Raw genomic sequence first — 14,833 nt, 5'->3', positions numbered from 1 at the left:
TGCTTAATTTGCTATTGTTTTCTCCCATTCAGAAGGCTGTCTTTTCACCTTACTTATAGTTTCCTTTGTTGTGCAGAAGCTTTTAATTTTAATTAGATCCCATTTGTTTATTTTTGCTTTTATTTCCAGTATGCTGGGAGGTGGATCATAGAGGATCCTGCTGTGATTTATGTCGGAGAGTGTTTTGCCTATGTTCTCCTCTAGGAGTTTTATAGTTTCTGGTCTTACGTTTAGATCTTTAATCCATTTTGAGTTTATTTTTGTGTGTGGTGTTAGAAAGTGATCTAATTTCATTATTTTACAAGTGGTTGACCAGTTTTCCCAGCACCACTTGTTAAAGAGATTGTCTTTACTCCATTGTATATTCTTGCCTCCTTTGTCGAAGATAAGGTGTCCATAGGTGTGTGGATTTATCTCTGGGCTTTCTATTTTGTTCCATTGATCTATATTTCTGTCTTTGTGCCAGTACCATACTGTCTTGATGACTGTGGCTTTGTAGTAGAGCCTGAAGTCAGGCAAGTTGATTCCTCCAGTTCCATTCTTCTTTCTCAAGATTGCTTTGACTATTCGAGGTTTTTTGTATTTCCATACAAATCTTGAAATTATTTGTTCTAGTTCTGTGAAAAATACCGCTGGTAGCTTGATAGGGATTGCATTGAATCTGTAGATTGCTTTGGGTAGTATACTCATTTTGACTATACTGATTCTTCCAATCCATGAACGTGGTATATTTTTCCATCTATTAGTGTCTTCTTTGATTTCTTTCATCAGTGTTTTATAGTTTTCGATATATAGGTCTTTAGTTTCTTTAAGTAGGTATATTCCTAAGTATTTTATTCTTTTCGTTGCAATGGTGAATGAAATTGTTTCCTTAATTTCTTTTTCTACTTTCTCATTATTAGTGTACAGGAATGCAAGGGATTTCTGAGTGTTGATTTTATATCCTGCAACTTTACTGTATTCATTGATTAGCTCTAGTAATTTTCTTCTTTTCCAATTTGGATTCCTTTTATTTCTTTTTCTGCTCTGATTGCTGTGGCCAAAACTTCCAGAACTATGTTGAATAGTAGCGGTGAAAGTGGGCACCCTTGTCTTGTTCCTGACTTTAGGGGAAATGCTTTCAATTTTTCACCATTGAGGATAATGTTTGCTGTGGGTTTGTCATATATAGCTTTTATTATGTTGAGGTATGTTCCTTCTATTCCTGCTTTCTGAAGAGTTTTTATCATAAATGGATGTTGAATTTTGTCAAAGGCCTTCTCTGCATCTATTGAGATAACCATATGGCTTTTATTTTTCAATTTGTTAATGTGGTGAATTACATTGATTGATTTGCGGATATTGAATAATCTTGCATCCCTGGGATAAAGCCCACTTGGTCGTGGTGTATGATCTTTTTAATGTGTTGTTGGATTCTGACTGCTAGAATTTTGTTGAGGATTTTTGCATCTATGTTCATCAGTGATATTGGCCTATAGTTTTCTTTTTTTGTGGTATCTTTGTCAGGTTTTGGTATTAGGGTGATGGTGGCCTCATAGAATGAGTTTGGAAGTTTACCTTCCTCTGCAATTTTTTGGAAGAGTTTAAGTAGGATAGGTGTTAGCTCTTCTCGAAATTTTTGGTAGAATTCAGCTGTGAAGCCGTCTGGACTTGGGCTTTTGTTTGCTAGAAGATTTCTGATTACAGTTTCAATTTCCATGCTTGTGATGGGTCTGTTAAGATTTTCTATTTCTTCCTGATTCAGTTTTGGAAAGTTGTACTTTTCTAAGAATTTGTCCATTTCTTCCACGTTGTCCATTTTATTGGCATATAGTTGCTGATAGTAGTCTCTTATGATCCTTTGTATTTCTGTGTTGTCTGTTGTGATCTCTCCATTTTCATTTCTAATTTTATTGATTTGATTCTTCTCCCTTTGTTTCTTGATGAGTCTAGCTAATGGTTTGTCAATTTTATTTATCCTCTCAAAGAACTAACTTTTTGCTTTGTTGATTTTTGCTATGGTCTCTTTTGTTTCTTTTGCATTTATTTCTGCCCTAATTTTTAAGATTTCTTTCCTTCTACTAACTCTGGGGTTCTCCATTTCTTCCTTTTCTAGTTGTTTTAGGTGTAGAGTTAGGTTATTTATTTGACTTTTTTCTTGTTTCTTGAGGTATGCCTGTATTGCTATGAACTTTCCTCTAAGCACTGCTTTTATAGTGTCCCACAGATTTTGGGTTGTTGTGTTTTCATTTTCATTCATTTCTATGCATAATTTGATTTCTTTTTTGATTTCTTCTGTGATTTGTTGGTTATTCAGAAGCGTGTTGTTCAGCCTCCATATGTTGGAATTTTTAATAGTTTTTCTCCTGTAATTGAGATCTAACCTTAGTGCATTGTGGTCAGAAAAGATGCTTGGAATGATTTTGATTTTTTTGAATTTATCAAGGTTAGATTTATGGCCCAGGATGTGATCTATCCTGGAGAAGGTTCCGTGAGCACTTGAGAAAAAGGTGAAATTCATTGTTTTGGGGTGAAATGTCCTATAGATATCAATTAGGTCTAACTGGTCTATTGTATCATTTAAAGTTTGCGTTTCTTTTTTAATTTTCTGTTTAGTTGATCTGTCCATAGATGTGAGTGGGGTATTAAAGTCTCCCACTATTATTGTGTTATTGTTAATTTCCCCTTTCATGCTTGTTAGCATTTGTCTTACATATTGTGGTGCTCCTATGTTGGGTGCATATATATTTATAATTGTTATATCTTCTTGGATTGATCCTTTAATCATTATGTAGTGGCCTTCTTTGTCTCTTTTCACAGCCTTTGTTTTAAAGCCTATTTTATCAGAGATGAGTATTGCTACTCCTGCTTTCTTTTGGTCTCTGTTTGCATGGAATATCTTTTTCCAGCCCTTCACTTTCAGTCTGTATGTGTCCGTTGTTTTGAGGTGGGTCTCTTGTAGGCAGCATATATAGGGATCTTGTTTTTGTATCCATTCAGCCAGTCTTTGCCTTTTGGTTGGGGCATTCAACCCATTTACATTTAAGGTAATTATTGATAAATGTGATCCTGTTGCCATTTACTTTATTGTTTTGGGTTTGGGTTTATACACCCTTTTTGTGTTTCCTGTCTAGAGAATATCTTTTAGTATTTGTTGGAGAGCTAGTTTGGTGGTGCTGAAATCTCTCAGCTTTTGTTTGTCTGTAAAGCTTTTTATTTCTCCTTCATATTTGAATGAGATCCTTGCTGGGTACAGTAATCTGGGCTGTAGGTTATTTTCTTTCATCACTTTAAGTATGTCTTGCCATTCCCTCCCGGCCTGAAGAGTTTCTATTGAAAGATCTGCAGTTATCCTTATGGGAATCCCCTTGTGTGTTATTTGTTGTTTTTCCCTTGCTGCTTTTAATATTTGTTCTTTGTGTTTGGTCTTTGTTAATTTGATTAATATATGTCTTGGGGTGTTTCGCCTTGGGTTTATCCTGTTTGGAACTCTCTGGGTTTCTTGGACTTGGGTGATTATTTCCTTCCCCATTTTAGGGAAGTTTTCAACTATTATCTCCTCAAGAATTTTCTCATGGTCTTTCTTTTTGTCTTCTTCTTTTGGGACTCCTATAATTCAAATGTTGGAGCGTTTCATATTGTCCTGGAGGTCTCTGAGGTTGTCCTCATTTCTTTTAATTCGTTTTTCTTTTTTGCTCTCTGATTCGTTTATTTCTACCATTCTACCTTCTATTTCACCAATCCTATCTTCTGCCTCCATTATTCTACTATTTGTTGCCTCCAGAGTGTTTCTGATCTCATTTATTGCATTATTCATTATATATTTACTCTTTTTTATTTCTTCTAGGTCCTTGTTAAACCTTTCTTGCATCTTCTCAATCCTTGTCTCCAGGCTATTTATCTGTGATTCCATTTTGATTTCAAGATTTTGGATCATTTTTACTATCAATATTCGGAATTCTTTCTCAGGTATATTCCCTATCTCCTCCTCTTTGGTTTGGTTTGGTAGGCATTTCTCCTGCTCCTTTACCTGCTGGGTATTCCTCTGTCTCTTCATCTTGGTTATATTGCTGCATTTGGGGTGGCCTTTCTATATTCTGGGAATTTTTGGAGTTCTCTTTGTTATGGAGTTTCCTCACTGTGGGTGGGGTTGTATCAGTGGCTTGTCAAGGTTTCTTGGTTAGCGAGGCTTGTGTTGGAGTTCTGGTGGGTGGAGCTGGATTTCTTCTCTCTGGAGTGCTGTGAATTGTCCAGTAATGGGTTGTTAGACGTCAATGGTTTTGGAGTATTTTGAGCTGCCTGTATATTGAAGCTCAGGGGTGTGTTCCTGTGTGGCTGGAGAATTTGCATGGTATGTCATGTTCTGGGACTTGTTGGCCCTTGGGTGGTGCTTGGTTTCAGTGTAGGTATGGAGGTGTTTGATGAGCTCCTATTGATTAATGTTCCCTGGATTCAGGATTTCTCTGATGTTCTTAGGATTTGGACTTAAGCCTCCTGTTTCTGGTTTTCAGTTTTATTTATACCCTACCCTCAGGACTTCTCCAACTATACAGCACTGATGATAAAGCATCTAGGTTAAAGATGAAAGGTTTCTCCACATTCAGGGTCACCCATAGAGGTTCACTGAGTTACATGGAGAAGAGAAGAGGGAGGGGGTAGATAGAGGTGACTGGAATGAGATGAGGTGGGATCAAAAGAGGAGATAGCAAGCTAGCCAGTAATCACTTCCTTATGTACGCTCCACAGTCTGGACCACTCAGAGGTGTTCATGGAGTTATACAGGGAAGAGGAGAGGGAGGAAGTAGACAGAGGTAGCCAGGAGGATACAAGAGGGAAATGAAAGGGAGAGAGAGAGATCCAGCCAATAACCCGTTCCCTGAGTGTTCTCCACCGTCTGGAACACACAGAGATTCACAGGGTTGGGTAGAGAAGAGAAGGGGGAGGGAGGAGACAGAGGCCACCTGGTGGAGAAAAAGGAGAGTCCAAAGGAGATGAGAGTGGTCAAGCCAGTAATCTCGCTCTCAGGTAAAATTGGGTACTGAAGATTGGGTTTTTACATGTACAAAATTGACAACAAATACCAAAAAGCAAAGATTAAAAATCTGGAGTAGAGATTGGATTTTCAAAAATACAATAGTAAAGAAAAGAAGAAGAAGAGGAAAAAAAAGAAAGAAAAAACAAGCAAACAAACAAACAAACAAAAAAACAAAGCCACAAGAATTATTAAAAATAATAATTAGAGAAAGAGTACTTAAAAATTTAAGAAAGTTGAAAAAAAATAAAAACAAAAAAAGAAAAAACAATCACGCAACTCCATCAACTAAAAAAAAAAAAAAAAAGATTGTAAAAGTAGTAAAGGTATATCTGGCCCTTTCTCTGGTGTTGTGAGTTGTCTGGGGTCACTTCCAAGGCGGTTCCCTCTGTTTAAATTCCTCTGTTTGCTGGTCTCTTCCGTGTCTGATTTCCTTCTTGACACAGGGAGGGCAGTGATGGACACACTAGGCTCACTATTCAGTCGCGCTGTGGGGAGGGAGGGATGCTGCAAACAATTATTACTGGTGTGTGCTTGCAGTGTCTCATCCTCTCTGGGCTTGCCCCTGCTCGTGGCGCACACCGCTCAGGCTCTACATAGCTCCGCCGAGGAACCGTCTGAGGCCGGCCCTAGGCTTCATGCATCTCCCCAGTCTAAGCCGCTCAGGCTCGGCGCTCAGGAAGCCCTCAGAGGCACAGATTTGGTTGGGCCTGCGTTTTGTGCCCTTCCCAGGTCCGAGTGGCTCAGGAGTTTGGCACGCGCAATCGCTGCAACTACGGCCTTTCCCTGCTGCTCAGTTTTCTGGGTACACTGCTGGCGTTCTTTCTCAGGCGGATGATGACTGTCCAGAACCCTCAGAAGTCTTAGTTAACAAAGAAATCTGCTTGCATTTTGATAGGTAATGTCTCTCTTGGGCTGCGATTGCCCCCTTCCAGCCCTTAAGGTTTTGGCTGCCTGTCTCTGGAGGGGGATGGTCTGCAGCTGGCTATTTCTGATCCGTCCTTTGTTCTGTGCGCGGTCCTGGCGGTGTCTTATGTTCGAGCATTTTGTGTGGTAGCTATCCCACAGTCTGGTTTGCTAGCCCAAGTTAGTTCGCTCTGTCCATGCGCGGGGTGTTCCAGCCCGATTCTCAAAAAAAAAACCACTGCCCGATTCTTAAAAAGTACTGCCGGCTGCGCCTCCGGCTCCTCCGTGCCCAGCCCCCACTTGCTAGTGGCGGATGCAGGCGCCTGCGCTGCTTTTCCGCTGGGGGAGTACTGTTGGGCTCGTAATCTGTTGGTTTTAATTATTTATTTATTTTTCCTTCCTGTTATGTTGCCCTCTGTGCTTCCAAAGCTCACCACACACTCAGCTGCAAGAATGTTTCCTGGTGTTTGGAAACCTCTCTTTTTAAGAGTCTCTTCCCGGGACGGGATTCCCTTCCCAGGACAGAGCTCCCTCCCTACCTCCTTTGTCTCTTTTTTTGTCTTATTATATTTTTTCCTACCTGTTTTTGAAGCCAATGATCTGCTTTGCTGGGTGCCTGATGTCCTCTGCCAGCATTCAGAAGTTGTTTTGTGGAATTTACTCAGCGTTGAAATGTTCTTTTGATGAATTTTTGAGGGAGAAAGTGGTCTCCCCGTCCTATTCCTCTGCCATCTTAGGACCGCCCTACAGTCACTTTAAAAAACAACTTGGTAACTTTTTATAAAATGAAACATCTATTTATTTTCCCCAGAAATTTCCCTCTCTGTTTCTCCCTTCCCAAATGAAGATATATATCGTCATAAAATATTTATGTGAATATTCCCATTTCATGAAACTAAAGCATGAAGGAACAAAATGATACAACTGAATTTCCCATCCTTTCTGCATGATCTTGAACTTGATATATATATACCATCGTGTGTGTGTGTATATACATATATTTCTTAGCTAGAAAATGCAGAGACAATGAATTCTAAGGGCTTCTCAGGCTGTGTTAGTGGTAAAGAATATGCCTGCAATGCAGGAGACAGAACAGAGGCAGGTTCCATCGCTGGTTCAAGAAAATACCCTGGAGTAGGAAATGGCAATCCATTCCAGTATTCTAGCCTGGAAAATTCCATGAACAGAGGAGTCTGACAGGCTACATTCTACAGAACATCAAGAGTCGAACACAACTGCGTGACTATGCATTGATTCTAAAACTATCTTTTATTAAGGGAAATTCTAAGTATCAAAGTAACTATTTCAAATATGGGTAAAACATAACTTGAGTGAAAGTGAAGTCGCTCAGTCTTGTCCAACACTTTGCGACCCGTGGACTGTAGCCCACCAAACTCCTCCGTCCATGGGATTCTCCAGGCAAGAATACTGGAGTGGGTTGCCATTTCCTTCTCCATAAACATAACTTATATTAAGCTAAATCATTTAATTTACTTAAAAGAAAAATACTATAAATGTTACATATTTAAAGATTAGATTAAGCTTGAAAACCACTCAACCTTGATTACAAACATTTTAAGTTACATAAAATTCTCATGTGCAGTCAGATAAGGCAATAATCATTTATACACAGTGATTCTGATATTGAAAGTTATGAAAATTAAACTACAACACTGATTTCAGTACCCCTATTATTTATCTTGTCAAAGGAGTCACGTTTTCATGCCATCTGAAATTATCAGTATACTGCTTCTATGTATTCCCAGAATCATCAATCACTGAATGCTTGAGATAAGATTAACCTACAGTGTAGTGAAAACCCATATCATGAATAAACTGGGCATTTTTTATTTCTTTTTGAATAATGACTTTATAGAAATTGTTTATATAATATAGTAGATTCATGCTTGACAAGACATTTTTTTTTTTTACTTTTAACTGTCTTAGTGAAACAGAAACTGCATCAAATGGTTGCTATAATCAAAGAAGTAATTAACTTTAATTGAATGTCTGGGTACAAGGAACTATTTCATGATAGAAAACTACAAGGCAGCAAAGAAACATATAATTGTATTTATTCCATTATAACTTGGATCTAAAATTAAAGTAATTGAAAATCTATTCATATTCTCTTTGTTTATTACCTAGAATTGAATTTACTGAGTGGAATACAGCTAGGTTAGGTCATATTTTATATACAAAAGGAGTAAAGTACATAATTTGTTTTCTTATTTGTCTCAAATAGATATTCAAAAGTTTTAATTCTCTTAATTATTGAAGACTGGATATTTGCTCAAAATCAGATGTTTACAAGATACTTAAAAGGATATACAATTTGGAAAAATTTAAAAAGAATAAGTATCAAAATGAAATTATATTAGCATTGATATAAAAATGTCAGAAATTTATTAGGGACAAGGTAAGTTTATTTTGGCTTTGTTTTCTTTTTCTCCCCTTAAGCCCTATTATTTGGCACTCCATCCTAAATAGTGACTTTAGGACTTTCTTATATACCACCCCATAACAGGGTGGATATTATCCATTTGTTATTCACTAATTATTGCACTTATAATAAGCAGAGACATCACTTTGCTGACAAATGTTCATCTAGTCAAAGTTATGGTTTTTTCCAGTAGTCATGTACAGATAAAGAGTTGGATCATAAAGCAAGCTGAGTGCCAAAGAAGTGACGCTTCTGAATTCTTGGGTGCTAGAGACCCTTGGACAGCAAGGATATCAAACCAGTCAGTCCTAAAGGAAATCAACCCTGAATATTCACTGAAAAGACTGATGCTGAAGCTGAAGCTCAAGCTCCAATACTTGCCACCTGATATGAAGAGATAACTCATTGGCAAAGACCCTGATGCTGGGAATGATTAAGGGCAAGTGGAAAAGGGGACAAGATGGATGAGATGGTTAAATGGCATTATCAACTTAATATTTATGAGTCTGAGCAAACTCTGGGAGATAGTGAAGGACAGGAAAATCTGAAATACTGCAGTCCAGGGGGTCGCAAAGAGCTGGACATAGCGACTGAACAACAATATGTTTGGTGCTATACAAGTGAAGAAAGGTAAATAAATAAATGATCCGTATATTCAGGAAGTAAGGGAGACAGACTGCATTAGGGTTAAGCAGAAAAAGAGGACCAATAGAACGTATACATATATAAAGATATTTATTACAAATTATTGGCTCATGTGATAATGGAGGCTGAAAAATTCTAACATCTTTTGGAAAAACCTGAATGAATGTTTTGGTCAGCCCAATACTACCTGCTGTGTGCAAGGTGTAGACATGGGAAAGCCAGTGGTATAAGTTTAAAGGCCTGAGAGCCGGAGAGCCACTGGTGCTAATTCAGTGTGAGTCTAAAAACATGAGAACCCTGAGCACTGAGGGCAGCAGTCAACAGTTAGGAAGGGGTACAATTCAGCCTTCCTCTGCCTCTTTGTCTGTCTGTCTGTTTTCTTTCAAGACCTCAAAGGATTGGATAATATCAATTAACTTTGGGGAGACCCATCTGCATTATCCAGTTCACCAGTTCAAATTCTAATCTCTCCCTGAAACATCCATACAAACACATCAGGAAACACTGTTTAATCAGCTCTCTGAATATCCTCTGACTCAGTCAAATTGACACATAAAGTCAGTGAAAGTCAGTGATTTTTAAAAAAAGCATCACTCATACTAAAAACTAAACAATGATATCTTTTGTAAATTTCTGTAAGATTGACACAAAATATTATCAAAGAACAAACTTCTAAGTGGAGATTTCAGGAAAGATTTTATGAGTAAGACTTTTATCAAAAAGACTTTATGAGTAATAAATAGCTAATTCTTTAAACATTAGTTCAAGTTTAAAAGGTAAATGGTGAATAAAGGAAAGATGGCAGATAGTAAATTTTAGGGACCCTCATGAGCAAAGACATATCAAGGATAAATAATATGGTGTGTAAAAGAATGCAATGGCTGACTTGAAAATACGGTTTAATACAGAAAAAGCATGCATAGTTATGGTGATGGAGAGTTTGAGAGGATAGATCAGATATGGTATCAATTTGACATCAGGGAGCATGACTTTTATCCTATTGGATTATATCTGTATAGTAGTATTAGAAAGATAACTGTAAATTATCTGGAAAGTATTAAAGGAAGATAAGAAGGGAACATAGATTATCAATTGAGAAAGTGAAAGAATAAACTTGATGCTGTTTGATGAGTATCCAAACAAAGGCCTTGGTAGAAGACCTGGAATGTAGATGAGAAATTTAATACATATCTAGGTGATTAATCTAGCAGGAATTGGTGAGTGCTTGGATGTAAGAGTTAATGATATATGAAGCGTGAAGATGATTTCCACCAAATGGTTGTTTCTACCCTGAATGTACCACAGAAACTGCTGTTACCTGTGTGCATAAGATATTCATTTTATCACACACAGGCATACCTTGAAGATGCTATGGGTTTAGTTCTAGATCACTGCAATACAAGCAGAATTGATTAAGCGTAGTTCTTAAGGGCTCTACAATTTGGAGATGGTAAATAAGCATTGGCTTAAACTTTAAAAAAATATATTTATTTTTGGTTGTGCTGGGTCTTTGATGCTGTGCGGGGCCTACTCTCTATTTGCTGTACATGGATTTCTCACTGTGGTGGCTTCTCCAGTTGCAGAACATGGGCTCTAGGGTGCATGAACTCAGCAGTTGTGGCATGTAGCACATGACCTGTGGAATCCTCCTGGACCAGGGATTGAACCCGTGTCCCCTGCATTGGTAGCCAAATTCTTAGCCACTGGACCACCAGGGAAATCTGACTTGGGTTCAGTTTAAAGTCACCAGCTGCCTTAACCCCTAACAAGAGTCAGTTTTGTCCTTTGAAGCTTTAAAGCCAGGCATTGATTTTCTGTCTCTAGCTATGAAACTTTTAGATGGCATCTTTCTTCAATACAAGACTATTTCAGCCACTTGGAAAGTCTGTTATTTAGTGTAGCCAGCATCACTAATTATCTTCACGAGATCTTCCGGATAAAATGCTGCAGCTTCTAGATCAGCACTTGCTGTTTCACCTTGCACTTTTATGTTGTGGAGGCAGATTCTTTCCTTAAATTGAATGAACCAATCTCTACTGGCTTCAAAACTTACTTTGCAGCTTCTTTATCTCTCTCAGCTTTCACAGAAGTGAAGAGAATTAGAGCTTTGCTCTGAAGTAGGCTTTGGTTTAAGGGAATGTTGTGGCTGGTTTGATCTTCATCCAGACCACTAAAATTTTCTCCACATCAACGATAAGGCTGTTTGCTTCCTTATCATTCATGTGTTCACTGGGGTAGCTTTTAAAATTTTCTTCAAGAGTTTTTCCTTTGCGTTCATAACTTGGCTAACTGTTTAGCCTTTCAGTCTATCTTGGCTTTTGACATGCCTTCCAAAATTTTTGGAAAAAGTTTTATTTAAAAAAAGATATTTTGATGGCAGCATGGTATAGTTGGAAACTGATATAATGATTAATTCAACTGGAATATACTGAGTTAAATTGTCAGATTTTATAAATTATAAACAAAATTGAGTTTTAGCACAGAGGCTTCTTAAGTTTTACTTATAACTCTTTTAATGCTGAATAATAATTCATTTTTCTAATGACAAAAGCTTATTTATTTGACCAGCTGTCATCTATTGTATTTCTTATAGTAAAAAATCCTCAACATGCTAGAGCAACAGAACCATTCACTGCTTTGTTGTCTTCTGTCTCTGATGCAACATCTTTTGAATGTTAATGGATTTAATATTATGGTACATGATTATGAATAAAAGATTATAAACAATTTTCTTTATAAAGAAAAATCTCATAAAGGAAGAGGGGCTCATGAAAGTACAGGAAACTCATTATTAGGCGAACATGATTGCTCTAAGAGCCAACGAAATTTAAGAAAGTATCATAAAGAGTAAATAATTTAAAAAAGACCTGGTAAGATGAGTAGTAAAAATATCAGATTTTGCAATATAAAATCATTGATATATGAATAAAAATAATTCCATTGGTTTGAAAAATACCCTAAATTGCAATATGTTGGCTAGTAAAATGAAGTTAAGTAATTATGTTAGTGGTTACAACACAATGTAATGATAATGCCTCCCTCCTATCTTACTCATGACAAACACCACAGAACTTGTAAGGGCCAGACAAAAGAGGGGTGATGTTTCACGGTTGAAAGGTAAGATATATCCTTTGGATCCCTTCTACTTTTTGATGATTTGAGAATGTAAAAAACATTGGACTGAGAACAACATTACTGAATATATTTCTCACTGAGTAACATAGAAACATTATCCAAGAGATAATTAAAGTATTATATTTTCAGTGCCCCTCCATGCAATTACATTTAAAACAAGGTATGTAATGCTATCAAGTCCAAAAAATAAATTTGCAAGGAAATTATCAAAATATTCTTTTGAAATACTGTATATTATCACTTATATGGGGAATCAAAAACAAAAATAAACCAAGTAAGTGTATGTAACAAAATAAAACAGACTCACAGAGAGAGAGAAGAAACTAGTGTTTACCAGTGGGGAGAGGGAAACAGACAGGGACAAAATAGCATTAAGGGAGTAAGACATACAAATGGCCGTGTGTAAAATAGATAAGCATCAGGGATATACTGTATAGCACAGGGGAACATAGACAATGCTTTGTAATAACTTTAAATGGAGTTGAAGTTCAATAAAACTATTGAAGCATTATGTCACATACCTGAATCTAATATAATATTGTAAACCAGGTATACTTAAATATACAATTTTATTCTTACAATAAAAAACACTTTTGTTTGCAGTTGTAATTTTTTATGAGTGAGGCAGGTTTTTTTTTTTTTTTTCATTTATTGGTCATTTGGATTCATTTACTATATTTGCTGTTTGTATTATTTGCCCACTTTCTTTTCGATTTTAAGTTTTCTTTCTCCTTAAATGTGTGTGTGTATGTGCTTGTTGTGTATATGTAAGACTGTTCAAATGGTATTTAAATATTAGATGTAGATAACAAATCATATTTACATTTTCTTATATAACATTTTTTTGATATTCAGATTTTTAATATTTTGTCTTTCTGTTGCTTGTATTCTAGGACTGCATACATTTTGTGCCAAAATAAAATAAAATCTGTCGATCATTTGTATGTTCACATTTTCATTTACATATAAGATTATACTCCGTAAATAGATAAACGTATATCAATATTTTCTTCAAATTCTCTTGTGCTTTTTAAATTTACATTTAAACAATTTACTTACATTTTAACTTATATGACAATATGAAGTAGAAGTACAGTACTTTTTCCTATGCAGTATATTGGGCTTCTCAGGTGGCCTGGTGGTAAAGAATTCACCTGGTAATGCAGGAGACCCAGGTTTGATCCTGGGTTGGGAAGCTCACCTAAGGAAGGAAATGGCAACCCATGCCAGTATTCTTGTCTGGGAAATCCCATGGACAAAGGAGACTGGTGGTTACAGTTCATGGGGTCTCAAGAGTAGGGCACGACTTAGCAACTAAACTACAACCGCAACATGCAATATATCACAAATCCTTTTATTCCCTCAGTGATTTGAAATATTCCATGTATCCTATCTAAAATTATTACACAAACTTGCTTATCATAAATATGATGCTGTCTATATATAATGTACATGTACACATACAAGTACAGGGATATAGTTCTAGGTTTATCCTTTTCCACCAGGATGTCATTGTATTCCTATCCAGTTTAAATTCTTAGAATTTAAAATGTTTTAATAAATTTTTGTCTTTGTATTCAATAATTATATGTGTACTTTTCATATGAAATTCAGAACTGTTCTTTCTAAATTTATCTTTTGAATTTTATTGTATTGTAATAAAATGTATAAATAAATTTAGAAAGATGTTAATGTATGGCTGCTTGTTTTCCTATCCATGAACATTGTATGTTCTTTTATTAACATAATATATTTACTAATTGATTCCTCAACAATTAAATGATTGGGATTGGAATGACAGACTGCCTGATAGACAAGGAATTGCTGTCAAAACTCATACTGTGCTGTGTTTAATCACTCAAGTCATGTCAGACTCTTTGGGACCTCCTGGACTGTAGTCCACCAGGCTCCTCTGTCCATGGATTCTCCAAGCAAGAATACTGGAGTGGGTTGCCGTTTCCTCCTCCAGGGGATCTTCCCAACCCAGGGATTGAATACAGGTCTCTCACATTTGTAGGCAGATTCTTTACCATCTGAGCCACCAGGGAAGCCCAAGAATACTCTAGTGGGTAGTCTATCCCTTTTTCAGGGGAACTTCCTAACCCAGGAACTGAACTGGAGTCTCCTGCACTGCAGATGGATTCTTTACCAGCTGAACTACACAGAAGCCCCCACCAAAAACTTATAGTAGCCCTCTCTATTATGAGGCATCCTTAGTTTGCTTATTTTTAACCTAGTAGTTATAAGTGAAAACAACTGTTCAGACTGAAGTTCAAATATGGGCCCATCATGTTTAACTTACATATTGATGAGTCACTATTCTGATTTGTAAAATAAGAAAGTTGCTTTTTATAGAGACTGAATGCAAATATCAATAAAAACATAAATGCATATAAATGAATAAAATACAAATTCATGTAAATAAATAAATATATATTTATATATTTATAAATATACATATATATATATGTATTGCTCAAAGTTGTTCATCAATAAATATCATCATGATCTTTATAAGAATAGCTCCCTGACAACTGCTCTGTATGTGACATAGAGTAAAAGACATTCAGTGGGTGCCAGGTAATGTTTTCAGTAGATGAACTCTCAGTAAGCTCTTTTTTTTTTAATTGTAGTAAGAATACTTAACATGAAATCTAACCATTAAAACATTCTTGAAATGTACAATATAACAT

This window comes from Oryx dammah, unplaced genomic scaffold (genome assembly GCF_014754425.2).
Source record: "Oryx dammah isolate SB20612 unplaced genomic scaffold, SCBI_Odam_1.1 HiC_scaffold_11164, whole genome shotgun sequence".
NCBI lineage: Eukaryota > Metazoa > Chordata > Mammalia > Artiodactyla > Bovidae > Oryx > Oryx dammah.
The sequence above is the reverse complement of the archived record's forward strand: the minus strand, read 5'-3'. Positions refer to the sequence as shown.